Raw genomic sequence first — 14,478 nt, forward strand, 5'->3', positions numbered from 1 at the left:
AATAGCCCCAAAGCTAAACCATGAAAAATATCCACCTATAATCTTTCCCAATTTCCTTAGAAAGCGAAAAATAAAGTTTGTCAGCTTTGCTACTCTACAGATTTTCGACATTGAACTCCCTTCCAATGCTGTCCTTAGTGCAGCCTCTGGCAATGGTTTGGGCAGTGGAACACACCCCTTGCGCACCTATCAACTCTATCATGTCTCGCTCCAGTAGGTGTGACTCCTCCGCTAGGGCGGTGGAGCATTGCCGTCCCATCCCCCCGCCAGCAGCAGCTGCAAACCTTTTACAAAAAAAATGATAATAAACTATGTTATCGTTTTTTTTAGTTAAAGGGGCGGGACCACAGGCTGTGACGAGCACTGAGGGGGAGTGCACCTCATTGTACATGTGTGTTTGGGCGGCCACCTTGGGCCTGCTGGCCAAACACACATGCACAGTAGGCTCTCTCCAGCCCGGCACAGGCTTCCAGTCTGCCTGCTCTGAGCGGCGTCAGCATTGGCCACCTGCCCACCCACTCCACTTTCTCACGTGCTGAAGATACCATTCGCTTCCAATGCTTCACTTCTCTCTGTGGACGCACTTCTGGATTGCCATATATATATATTTTAATACTCTCACCCCCTACCTATAGCATGGTCACCTCACCAACAGTATAAAGCCATCCTGGAGTGGAGTGGGCATGTGAAACTAAAATCGCAAAGTATATTGAGAGGGCTTAGCTAAATCCCTTCTCTCCGAAATAGTCTCTACCCCTTTCCCCTCTACTGGTCTTGCCTGGAACAATTGTTTTCCAAACCCCTAACCTCCGCCGCCCTATCTCAAGTCCTTGTAAAGTTTTCAAAATGAAATTGGTTGTCGAACATACTTCATTTTATGTTTATAAATCTGAAACGCACAAGAAGGATGAAGAGAACGAGAAACACAAGTTGGTGCCAAATCTACTTTGAGGAAATTTCTTGTTTTGGGGTGGATACATTACTGACTGCTGTCTTCTTAGGTACTAAATTTGTCTTCAGTGTTCAGTGATCTCTCTTCTTGGGTATGTTCATATTTCCGTATTCAGGAGAGGGCTTAATCCTTTGGGTTACTTCTCTGTACGACTTGACTAGTTGGTTGCAGCTCCTGTGTTGAAGGATGAAATTCAAAGCCCTAGTTATTTTACAGAATATCTTGGGTTTATCGTTTATTTTGAAACCACTCCCTCCACCAACATCTTCAATCAGGATCCAGTATTTTGTCTTACAAATATCCAAATGCCCCAATGCATGTTTAACAATTTTTGAATGCATGTTCCTCTTTTATTTTTATTTCTTTAGTGCTTCCTACTGACTGAAAAAAATAAAGATCATCTAGCTCCCAAGTGACTTCAGGAGCAAAAGTGATGTTGCCTGTGCCTTTGGCCATAGGGCCGATTTGGCTGGGCATATCACCGAAACTGTTGTGACATGGATCTTGTCAGACCACTTTAATCGTGTTGTGGTAGACCAACTTGAAGAGAAAAATCTTAACAGATAGTCCAATCTAGAACCAGTATCTGCATCCACCACAGTGGATATCCTACATAAAAAAAAACTTTTCAAGCTGCAACTCAAAGAAATAATGATGGAATCTGCAGAATATAGTCCCGCTGCAGATTGTAGACACTGATCACAAAGGAAACACTCCTACCAAGCAGTACCATCTCTCTTGACAGATTATAGAACCATTAGTCATTCCTTCATTCCATTCTTCCCGGGATTTCCCCAAACTATGCAAATCCCTTGTGGAGTTCCATTTGTCTCAGATCACGCATCCTTTACTTGCATAAAACGAGCCTTTTTCAGAACCTTTCATATCTAATCCCTGAACCTTTAAGTACAAAACACCAAAATGAGAACCCTTTGATCATTATGACCAGTTTACAAGTACAACCTGCTGCTTTTAATTGCAGCTGAGGAAAACGACAAATATCCTTTATCTGTTTTGGGTTGGGTACCAAGGTTTTTGAGAAGTGCACTTTCTCTCTTACAGAATGACAGGCCGACTCTGCTTCTGTAACGGCATGTGCCTTCTACAGAATTGGTCTAATATCCATACATTTGCACCACCACTTCCTCCTGAGGTGGTGAGGTGAAAGGGTTGCCCCGCAAAAGTTGACTGACGCATCTGCTTGAACATTCAGCAGGCTTGATGTGTATGCTTAAGCGTGCCTGGTTCTGCTCATCTTATTTAAAGAATGATGTTCAGTGTAAAGCCGTGGCCTAACCCTTTCATGGAATTACGTTACTTGTGTCTTCCACAGACCGTCCGAGAGGAATGTAGTCGCACCTGGGAAATCAATCTGCACACTTTCTTCAGCTCCTCAAACGCTTGGTGATTGCCATCTGTTCTGGGTGTTCTGAGATTTTATGACAGGGCAGCGGTCTAAATAAAACAATCTGCCTCAGACTAGCAAAGCAGAAACCTTGCTCCAAACTAAATTAATCTATAGATTATACCCACCATATCCAGTTGTCTTATCTTTACATTTTTAAAGCCCTTCTTCTTTCATATTTGTTGTAAGCTTTTCACCAGTAGTTTTCCTTTTGATTCTACCAACTTTTTTTCTGAACACACTTATACAACATGTCAGTTGCACCCTCATTTAACATATTTGGTAAAAAAATGTAAATCTTCATTTTAGCCTACTGTTTAGTAAATGCATTTCATCTCTATTTAGGTCGCCTGCTATCTGTTCTAAATGTTGCTTACCGTCGTCCTCTAAGGAGAGAGTTTACACATCAATTATCATTCAGAATATTTAAAGGGTTGCACCTCATGCCTATAATACACCCAGCTGTTCTTCTAGTTAACTTTCTCACACAAAGTGGAAATCTATAATTTTGTCCTTGAGTAAAACTCAATCGCTATGTTATGTTTTTGGCATAGACAGAGCCCTTTGTAGCATGCATCTTATCTTAACACCCAACTTAATGAGACATTCTTTTGACATATTTCAGGCATTCGATGCACTGTAAAGGGGACGGCATCAATAAATGTTGCTCAATCCTTTTGAGAGCCAGGAGTCTCTTCCGACCATAGGATACCCTCCTTTTGAGATTATCTTTCTTTTTGTCTGACAGTGGAAACCCTATACTATGAACCGCTTACCTTTGGTGTGGCTGGTTTCGTGGTTCTTCAGAATCCTAGGACTTATTTTCTTGCTGTTCATTTTCCCTTCTACAAGGTTGCAGATAGAGATTCTTTGCAGAATCTGCCTCTGAATTGGATTCACTCTCCAGAGATTTAGCACGAAGTAATTGCAGTTCCTGTCATATGAAGCTTTCCCTTTGTTGGAGGACTAAGGCATCAATCCTCTTAAATTGGTCTCTATTTACGTTCTGGTGCCTATAGTCAGATTAATCTCTGCACATTTATAGAGTGCTTTTTTGTTGGCATCTCAGACTGAAGAGCTTTATATCAACTACTCACAGATAAAGGCCAACTTCTTTGGGCTCTGGTTATTTATTTTTCTCCACTGGAATATTGTTCAATTCCTAAAGCACAGCGTTGCTAAAATGCTAGTTTAAAGAAAGAAGGATGGGTGTGGAAACTCTGTCTTCCAGAAACTCAGTGTCTCAAAGAGTGCAGGTTCCTCAGGCTTTGAGTCCCCCAGGTGCCAAATTGTATCCTGAAGCTTTTCCTGCAATAGATTCGGTATGGTGACGTGGTGGCATTGAACTGTTAGGCAGCTCTGTTCCATCTTCAGAAGTGATGGCACGGAGCTCCATAAAGGCGCAACTTCTGTGCCCTAACATTAGGTCCTCTTTTTGCACTCCTTTTGATGTAGATCCAGAGCTGTGCTCACAACTTTTTCTGTTTTTACCAATTTCGCAAAATCGCATTTCGCGACAGTCTAGAGGGATGTCTTCCCCTAAAAGTACAGGGCTTAAGCCATGCCACGTCAGCAGGAAACAGATGTCTAACTTTGGTGCTGTGGCTGTAAGCGCAACGCAAAGCGCTGTGACAAATGCTCTCTGATGTATCTGAAGGCTATTGTAGACCACCAAGGCAGCTCCTACGTTGCAGAGCACTAGTGGACCGGCGTCTTTTCAGATCTGTGGCCTATTTTCCCCTACCTGTACTTAGAGAAGTTCAAAATGAAATTAAAAGACCAGTCTGTATTCAAGCATAAGGTCAAACGAAACTCTATTTTCCACTCCCCTGCCTCACCACCTTTCCTGTTAACTGGGAGATGCCATGCAGTCAGAACTCAAAGGCTTTTTCCATGGCATTGCCATCAGACTCTGACCCGATTCCCAGATTGAAGCCTATGTGCCATTCATTTCCTGTGCCGTCGTAGACTCCCAAGCAGACTCAGTCCTTTATGGGGGCAATGCTGTAGTGAATCCAGATGGTTCCAGGTCTGTTCCTTCTGCGCTCCTTTAGGTCCCACAGACTTGTTAGAGCCTGCCGTTGGACTTCTGCTGGTGGATCCTTCGCTGAGTGACCTTGTTCGGCTGTGGTCTAACCTTTGGCCAATACCAAGCTGTGTATTGACACCTTTGCCACAGGCCTTGCCCGTGGCGCCACACACTGCTCCATAGGTATCGCTTCTGGACTTTGTATTTTGATGTCGGATACATATCTCGACTTAAGTTGCGCTATGAGATAACAAAAGTACAACTGTCACTTTGGATGGTTCGACTACAGTTCCCTTGTCTTGGCACCAGTACTGTTGGAGATTTGTAAGACAATCTGTAATGGCAGCTGAATTTTTAGTTCTGACTCTGAAGAGCAGGTTCCCCACACCAAGTAGGATAATGAGATGAGGTGGGCAATGTTCAACCCTCACTATACTGATGCTGCCCGCTACCTTGACTGACAAAATTCTAGTGGTCTGGACTCCTTGCCTGATACCAAACTAAATTCGCCATTGAATCTCTCTTCTAAGGCGAGTGCGTCCTTTACAAGTGGTTGTTAGCAGGGCCGCAGAGATCTTGGATTTACAGTTGCCCATGGTTGTCACCAAGGTGAAGTTATTGACATTAATGGCCCTGTAGATTATGGCACAAGCTGCAACATTTCTATCATTCAACTAAACCCTAATTGCAAAACATGCTTATCACCACTTACAAGCTGCCCGATTCGTGGGCACCTTAGCCTTGCTGCTGTTGACCCATCTTGCACCATTTGACTATGGAGAGTCGTGTTCAGTGTAAGAAAATTAGTATACTATATGGTAAGTTTGGCATCTTATCGTGCAGTACACTTGCATTTGTCTGCTTGGGTAGAGTCAGAGTTATTTACTTAACCTTCAGCTCAACCCTTTGGTAACTATGGCGCAGAGCAGCAAGGCTTAGCAAAGGAAGAATGTGTAAAGCATTTAACAGCGCCAAACAACAAAATAAGAAAGTCACCAAACAAGAAAGAGACATGACACCAATTTATAAAAATAGAGCATGTTTCCATGAAGTTTAGATTCCCTGATGACTAAAATCCACTGGGAACAAGGTTCTGAAGATATGAATTTTTTAAACATTTAAAAACTTTGAAATCAAGTGCAAACAAGTTTTGGCAAGTTAAAACTTTTTAAAACTTTTTAAACGTTTGTAATACTGTGTTCAGCGACTCTGAATGAGGCTGGGTAACCAAATCCACCAAGATAGAGGTTTAAGAGTGTAGAAAGTAAACTTTGGGCAGTTACCTGACCACCAGAGCCTTTTTATGACGAGTTCCAAACTTTACAAGACAACCACCATTGACTGCTATGGAGTGGTCCTGATGCTGAGGTATACAGACTTAATGATGCTCAATGGATGCTACTGATGATGTTTGGTCCATGGGAGTGAAGTCTGGTTGAGTCCTCAGTCCACAGGTGAGTGGAGGCAACTCAGACCATGGCTCTCGGGGTCCCACGAAGTCCTCTATGCAGGGGTCAAAGGGCTGCCAATGCAGAGCATTTGTTTTTGCAACACAACTTTTCTAGTGCAAACATTTGGTGGGGGCTGGTTTCCCTTGGGGTGGACAAATTCGGACACAAACCACGGGTCCAGCAGACTTGGGTGCAACTTCTGGCTATTTTCAAATTGTCTGTCAAAATGCCCGGTGTCCGGTAGCGACAAAACAGCTGCTGTGGCTACCAGAGATGCATTTTGGGCTCTTTCAGCTTTAATGTCCCCAGTGCCATTCTGGGAGGTCAGCTATTCTGACCCTTCGAGTCACTGCTTCAGATTGGTGCTGGAAATCAGCATGCAGAATAGGGCCCAAACTCTCCTAGCCCAAAGTGCAGGTGCAGTTGCTCTGGCGTTGCAGCCTCTCTTTGTGCACTTCCAACAGGTGCAGAGTGGTCTTATTCTCATCCTTGTTCTCAATCCAGCAAGTACTAACTTCTCTGGGTACCCATTATATTTCAGTAAATTGCCCTGAGGGGACAATGCTGTCATTAGCCATTGGGCTAGTAGGTTCCCTCCTATCTGGTGGCACAGTTCTGATAATGTGTGTCATCTGGCTATCCCAGAGTGCATCTGCACACCACAGTCAGCATGACTGATGTCTTCCTCAAGTGTGAGGATCATGGTACCCCACTTCTAGGGATGTGGTTACCATGGGCAGCACGCCCACTGAAAACTGGTTCTGAAACAGTTTGTTCGATGGCATCTGTCGCTGTAGATACACATGTTGTGCATAGCCCGCCATCTGGTGTTGGGTCGGAGTTGTTTTTCTTCGAAGAAGTCTTTCGAGTCACGGGACCGAGGGACTCCTCCTCTTTGTCTCCATTGCGCATGGGCGTCGACTCCATCTTCGATTGTTTTCTTTCCGCCATCGGGTTCGGACGTGTTCCTTTCGCTCCGGGTTTCGGAACGGAAAGTTAGCTTAAAATCGGAAAATTACGTCGGTATTGTTGCGTTCGGGATCGGATTAGATAGCATCGACATCGAATCGATACGATAACATCTCCGTTGCCCTTCGGGGTAGTTTTTGATCCCCCGTCGGGGCCTGGTCGGCCCGACCGCGTGTGACATCGACGCTGATGGAACGGACCCCGTTCCGATTCTGTCCTAAATGCCACAACAAATACCCATATACAGACCAACATTCGGTCTGTAACCTGTGCCTGTCACCCGAGCACAGGGAAGAAACTTGTGAGGCCTGTCGTGCGTTCCGGTCCCGAAAAACGCTCCGTGACCGCCGAGCCAGAAGACTGCAAATGGCGTCCACGCCGACAGGACACCGAGAATTCGAGGAACAAGAAGAAGTAGAAGCCTTCTCGATCCATGAATCGGACTCGGACGAATTCGACGACCATGAAACAGTGAGTAAGACGTCGAAGATAGCACATAAGAAAACTGACAAGGCCCAGGGGACGCCACTGCCATCAGGCCATGGCTCAACCCATAAAATCGGTGACCGACCATCGGCACCGAAGAAGGCCGAAATAGTGCCGAGATCGTCCGACTCGGGTCAAGACACAGGCACCCAGCCATCTCGGGACCGAGATAGTGCTGCCGACAAAGATCGACGCCGAGATAGCGGAGCCGAAGCTGCTCGACGCAGAGACAGCGGCACCGAGGAGGATCGACGCCGAGAGGGTTCGACTCCGAAAAGGAGAAAAGTCGCCTCGGAGCCGAAAAAGAGCGTGGACATAGTTTCGGTGCCAAAACGACCCGCAACCGAGCCAACTACCGGTTCCTATTCAGAGGAACAATCACTGTCCTCTCTAATGCGAATGCATAGATTCGAGGAGGAATTACAATCCACCGAGGTGGACCACACTCAAAAACGGATTTTTATACAGAGTGGAACAGGGAAAATAAGCACCCTTCCCCCTATTAGGAGGAAGAGGAGACTTGAATTCCAACAAGAACAAGCACCACAAACAAAACTGGTGAAGAAGGTAACTCCGCCACCCTCTCCTCCACCAGTAGCTCACATTTCACCGGCACAGACTCCGTCACATTCACCGGATCACACCACCTTAAGCCAAGGTGACCAGGACCAAGATGCTTGGGACTTATACGACGCCCCAATGTCGGACAACAGTCCAGAGGCGTATCCTACGAAGCCCTCACCACCAGAAGACAGCACGGCATATTCACAAGTGGTGGCTAGAGCAGCAGAGTTCCACAACGTGTCTCTACACTCGGAGCCTGTCGAGGATGACTTCCTCTTCAACACCCTCTCTTCCACACATAGCACCTACCAAAGCCTGCCTATGCTCCCAGGAATGCTAAGGCACGCAAAGGACATATTCAAAGAGCCTGTCAAGAGTAGGGCAATAACACTGAGGGTGGAAAAGAAATATAAAGCACCTCCCACAGACCCAGCTTTCATCACCTCACAACTGCCACCAGATTCGGTTGTGGTAGGGGCAGCTCGCAAGAGAGCAAACTCTCGCACATCGGGCGATGCACCACCCCCAGATAAGGAGAGCCGCAAGTTCGATGCAGCCGGTAAAAGGGTCGCAGTACAGGCTGCAAACCAGTGGCGCATCGCTAACTCTCAAGCGCTCCTAGCGCGCTATGACAGAGCTCACTGGGACGAGATGCAACACCTCATTGAGCATCTACCCACAGAACTACAAAAGAGGGGAAACAAGTGGTTGAGGAGGGCCAAAACATCTCCAATAACCAGATACGCTCCTCTATGGACGCAGCGGACACAGCAGCAAGAACAATTAACACGGCAGTAACCATACGAAGGCACGCGTGGCTACGAACATCTGGTTTTAAACCAGAGATACAGCAGGCGGTGCTCAATATGCCATTCAATGAGCAACAATTGTTCGGACCTGAAGTGGACACGGCAATTGAGAAGCTAAAAAAGGACACTGACACTGCAAAAGCCATGGGCGCGCTCTACTCCCCGCAGAGCAGAGGCACTTTCAACACCTTCCGCAAGACAACCTTTAGAGGGGGGTTTCGGGGTCAAGCCACACAAGCCAGTACCTCACATTTGACACCGTCCTCCTACCAGGGACAGTACCAAAGGGGAGGCTTTCGGGGCCAATACAGAGGAGGACAATTCCCTAGAAGCAGGGGAAAATTTCAAAGCCCCAAAACACCTACAACCAAACAGTGACTCACACGTCACTCATCCCCTCCACACAACACCAGTGGGGGGAAGAATAAGTCAGTATTACCAAGCGTGGGAGAAAATAACAACAGACACTTGGGTCTTAGCAATTATCCAACATGGTTATTGCATAGAATTTCTACAAATCCCTCCAAACATACCACCAAGATCACAGAATATATCAAAACAACATTCGGACCTCCTAGAAATAGAAGTTCAAGCATTACTGCAAAAGAACGCAATAGAACTGGTACCAGATACACAAACAAATACAGGGGTTTACTCACTGTACTTTCTAATACCAAAGAAGGACAAAACACTGAGACCAATCCTAGACCTCAGAACACTAAACACATACATCAAATCAGAACACTTTCACATGGTCACGCTACAGGAAGTGTTACCATTGCTAAAGCAACAAGATTACATGACAACCTTAGATCTCAAAGACGCGTATTTCCACATACCAATACATCCGTCGCACAGAAAATACCTAAGGTTCGTATTCAAAGGAATACATTACCAATTCAAAGTATTGCCGTTCGGTTTAACAACTGCACCAAGAGTCTTCACAAAATGCCTAGCAGTAGTGGCTGCACACATCAGAAGGCAGCAAATACATGTATTCCCGTATCTAGACGACTGGCTAATCAAGACCGACTCACTGACAAGGTGCTCACACCACACAGATCAGGTCATACAAACCCTCTACAAACTCGGTTTCACCATCAACTATGCGAAATCACACATTCTGCCGTGCAAAGTACAACAATACCTAGGAGCGACAATAGACACAACGAGGGGAATAGCCACTCCAAGTCCACAAAGGGTTCAAAATTTCCAAAAGATTATACAACGCATGTATCCAACACAAAAAATACAGTCGAAGATGATATTACAACTCCTAGGCATGATGTCATCATGCATAGCCATTGTCCCGAACGCAAGACTACACATGAGGCCCTTACAACAGTGCCTAGCATCACAATGGTCACAAGCACAGGGTCGCCTTCTAGATCTGGTGTTAATAGACCGCCTAACATACCTCTCGCTTCTATGGTGGAACAATATAAATTTAAACAAAGGGCGGCCTTTCCAAGACCCAGTGCCACAATACGTGATAACAACAGATGCTTCCATGACAGGGTGGGGAGCACACCTCAATCAACACAGCATACAAGGACAATGGGATGTACATCAAAGAAAGCTGCATATAAATCACCTCAAACTACTAGCAGTTTTCCAAGCATTAAAAGCATTTCAACCAATCATAACTCACAAATACATTCTTCTCAAAACGGACAACATGACAACAATGTATTATCTAAACAAACAGGGGGGGACACACTCGACACAGCTGTGCCTTCTAGCACAACAAATATGGCAATGGGCAATTCACAACCACATTCGCCTAATAGCACAGTTTATTCCAGGGATCCAGAATCAACTTGCAGACAATCTCTCTCGAGATCACCAACAGGTCCACGAATGGGAAATTCACCCCCAAATTCTAAACACTTACTTCAAACGTTGGGGAACACCTCAAATAGACTTATTTGCAACAAAGGAGAACGCAAAATACCAAAACTTCGCATCCAGATACCCACACAGGCAGTCTCAAGGCAATGCCCTATGGATGAACTGGTCAGGGATATTTGCGTACGCTTTTCCCCCTCTCCCTCTCCTTCCATATCTAGTAAACAAATTGAGTCAAAACAACTCAAACTCATACTGATAGCACCAACATGGGCAAGGCAACCATGGTACACAACACTGCTAGACCTATCAGTAGTACCCCACGTCAAGTTGCCCAACAGGCCAGATCTGTTAACACAACACATACAACAGATCAGGCATCCAAACCCAGCATCGCTGAATCTAGCAATCTGGCTCCTGAAATCCTAGAATTCGGACACTTAAACCTCACACAAGAATGTATGGAAGTCATAAAGCAAGCTAGGAGACCATCCACTAGACACTGCTATGCAAGCAAATGGAAAAGGTTTGTTTGCTACTGCCATCATAATCAAATTCAACCATTACACGCATCTCCAAAGGATGTAGTGGGTTACTTACTACACTTACAAAAATCAAACCTGGCCTTCTCTTCCATTAAAATACACCTCGCAGCAATATCTGCATACCTGCAGATTACCCATTCAACTTCACTATTTAGGATACCTGTCATTAAAGCGTTTATGGAAGGCCTCAAAAGAATTATACCACCAAGGACACCACCCGTTCCTTCATGGAACCTCAACATCGTCTTAACAAGACTCATGGGTCCACCCTTTGACCCTATGCATTCTTGCGAAATACAATTCCTAACCTGGAAAGTTGCATTTCTCATCGCCATCACATCTCTAAGAAGAGTAAGTGAAATTCAGGCGTTTACAATACAAGAACCTTTTATCCAACTACACAAAAGTAAAGTAGTCCTAAGGACCAATCCTAAATTTTTGCCAAAGGTTATTTCACCGTTCCACCTAAATCAAACGGTAGAGCTACCAGTGTTCTTCCCACAGCCAGATTCCATAGCTGAAAGGGCACTACATACATTAGACGTCAAAAGGGCACTAATGTACTACATCAACAGAACTAAAAACATCAGAAAAACTAAACAACTGTTTATTGCATTTCAAAAACCTCACGCAGGAAACCCAATATCGAAACAGGGTATAGCCAGATGGATAGTTAAGTGCATCCAAATCTGCTACCTTAAAGCAAAAAGACAACTGCCCATTACACCAAGGGCACACTCAACCAGAAAGAAAGGCGCTACCATGGCCTTCCTAGGGAATATTCCAATGCACGAAATATGTAAGGCAGCCACATGGTCTACGCCTCACACATTTACCAAGCACTACTGTGTAGACGTGCTATCCGCACAACAAGCCACAGTAGGTCAAGCCGTACTAAGAACCTTATTTCAGACTACTTCCACTCCTACAGGCTGAGCCACCGCTTTTGGGGAGATAACTGCTTATTAGTCTATGCACAACATGTGTATCTACAGCGACAGATGCCATCGAACTGAAAATGTCACTTACCCAGTGTACATCTGTTCGTGGCATCAGTCGCTGAAGATTCACATGTGCCCACCCACCTCCCCGGGAGCCTGTAGCCGTTTGGAAGTTAGCTTCAACTTTGTACATTTGTAAATATATTAAATCTTAAATAGGTACATACTTGTTCACTCCATTGCATGGGCACTATTACTAACAAACAACTCCTACCTCACCCTCTGCGGGGAAAACAATCGAAGATGGAGTCGACGCCCATGCGCAATGGAGACAAAGAGGAGGAGTCCCTCGGTCCTGTGACTCGAAAGACTTCTTCGAAGAAAAACAACTTGTAACACTCCGACCCAACACCAGATGGCGGGCTATGCACAACATGTGAATCTTCAGCGACTGATGCCACGAACAGATGTACACTGGGTAAGTGACATTTTCATTCCTTTCCTTGGGACTGGCTCTACCCTGTCTAGGGAACACAAAAGGCTTCTTGTGTGAGGGTGTTGCCACAGCAGCTCTTCAAAGGCGGCATCACCCTTTGATGCTTGCCTTTTGGGCAAACACCCTTTGTAGTCCATCCTGTGGGTGAGCGTTGCACGTCCATTTTGTCAACAGCCTTTGTCCTCGGCATGGCAGTTGAATTAACTGTACTAGCTGGGTCAAAGTATGGCAGCTTTCGTGAAAATGGTTAGCATTAAATTGGTCATAAATCCTGACTGCACTGTTGAGTCACATTTGATGTCCCCTTTAATTTGTTACCTTACATGGCATAGTTAAGTAGCCTCTGTCAGAAGTTAGATGCACTGGAGTGACAACCTTTAACTCTGCATTTACCTTATAAGGCTACTTAACTGTCCTCAACAATCACCAACACTTTAAGGCTTTGCTGTATACACATACAAAAAAAAAATATATATATATATGTTTGATGGCATGTGTAGCTGTAGATACACATGCTGTGCATTATCCTTCCATCTAGTGTTGGGCTCGGAGTGTTACAAGTTGTTTTTCTTCGAAGAAGTCTTTTCGAGTCACGAGACCGAGGGACCCTTCCCTTTCGGCTCCATTGCGCATGGGCGTCGACTCCATCTTAGATTGTTTTCTTTCCGCCATCGGGTTCGGACGTGTTCCTCTTCGCTCTGTATTTCGAATCGGGAAAGTTAGCTACGAACAGATGTACACTGGGTAAGTGACATTTTCCATATATTTACAATATACAGCTCCTTGTCATATGACTACATAGGCCTGCCTTAGAGTAGGCTTACATATTTAGTTAAGAGAGTTAATTTACTTTGACATTAGTGGTAATGGTAACGTTGGGTATGCAGTGTATACACAGCCTCTTCAGTCTGTAATGGTAGCTTAAAGTGGTGTTTTCACTTTGTCACACACAGAGTGGCACAACCAGTGCTGCAGTTCTTGTTTGGACAGCCAGCCTTACATGCCCCTGGTGCCTGGGTACCATATACTTCGACATATAAGTAGGTCGGTACATGCCAGTTGGGGGTATCCAAATACATATCCCATGTAAACTGGGGTCAAGAACACTGTCACTGAGGTATGACAACAAGCCTCAGTGCACTCTGAGTCTAAAACCACCAGCTAAAATGGGGACAAAGTTGGGGTAGACCTCCACCTGCAAAAAGCCAGTTTTCATACACAAAGGCTTCAGCAGGCAAGGTTAGTTGTAATGCTTTCCCCCATAGCACCTCCTAATAGAGAATCTAAGAAGATTGATGCTCTGGCAGAAGAAAAAAACTCCTTTATGTAGTTCAGTTCTTATTTAATAGGAATTGCCTCTTTAACCAATACTCCACTCACTCTGTCACTTTGGTTCAAGGCGCCAAAGCCCTTGCCCACTCTTCGACAACTTTCAGGGACTCATTTGAGCAAACCGAACATGAAACACAGGATGTGGCAAAATTCAGCCTCGGGTCTAGCCTAGACACTAAGAACTCATTTGGCTATGCCACTGGCACTAGTGTCATTGTTGGATGACGTGGTTGGGAGCACTGCACCAAGCTTTTTGGAGATATTATGGTGTAATTGGTGGGCTTGTACTTTGATGGAATCACACTCATAGGAGCAAAGAAACATTTGGTGCTAAGGTGCCTAAAGTGGAGGTGGCCTGTAGCCTGCTTCCTGGGGTACTCAAGGAGCCTTGCCTGCCAGCAGAGGCAGCCCTCACAGCCTGTCCAGCCATTTTGTGGCTCATGTTCCTCCGGTTTGTTCTCTCACATTGGTGGAGCAGGCAGCCATCTGAGCCAGAGAATTTCAAAAGTGCTTCATGCCAAGAATGCAATCAAATTGGTGCCTTAGGTGGACAGGGGCAGAGGATACTGCTTTTCCTGGAACCTCTTGGTTCTCATGAAGGAAAGAGGTTGATGCTAATATTGGATCTCACGCTTCTGAATTCCTTTCTCC

At 45.2% G+C, this 14,478-nt stretch overlaps 1 protein-coding gene across 6 annotated transcripts in view; it reads left to right on the forward strand.

Moving 5' to 3' along the window:
* The window catches only part of WASF2 (WASP family member 2), a 373,370-nt gene that overhangs the window by 220,202 nt on the left and 138,690 nt on the right, over positions 1-14,478 (forward strand). The window lies entirely within an intron of this gene.

The sequence above is a fragment of the Pleurodeles waltl genome, chromosome 3_1 (assembly GCF_031143425.1).
Source record: "Pleurodeles waltl isolate 20211129_DDA chromosome 3_1, aPleWal1.hap1.20221129, whole genome shotgun sequence".
Classification (NCBI taxonomy): Eukaryota; Metazoa; Chordata; class Amphibia; order Caudata; family Salamandridae; genus Pleurodeles; species Pleurodeles waltl.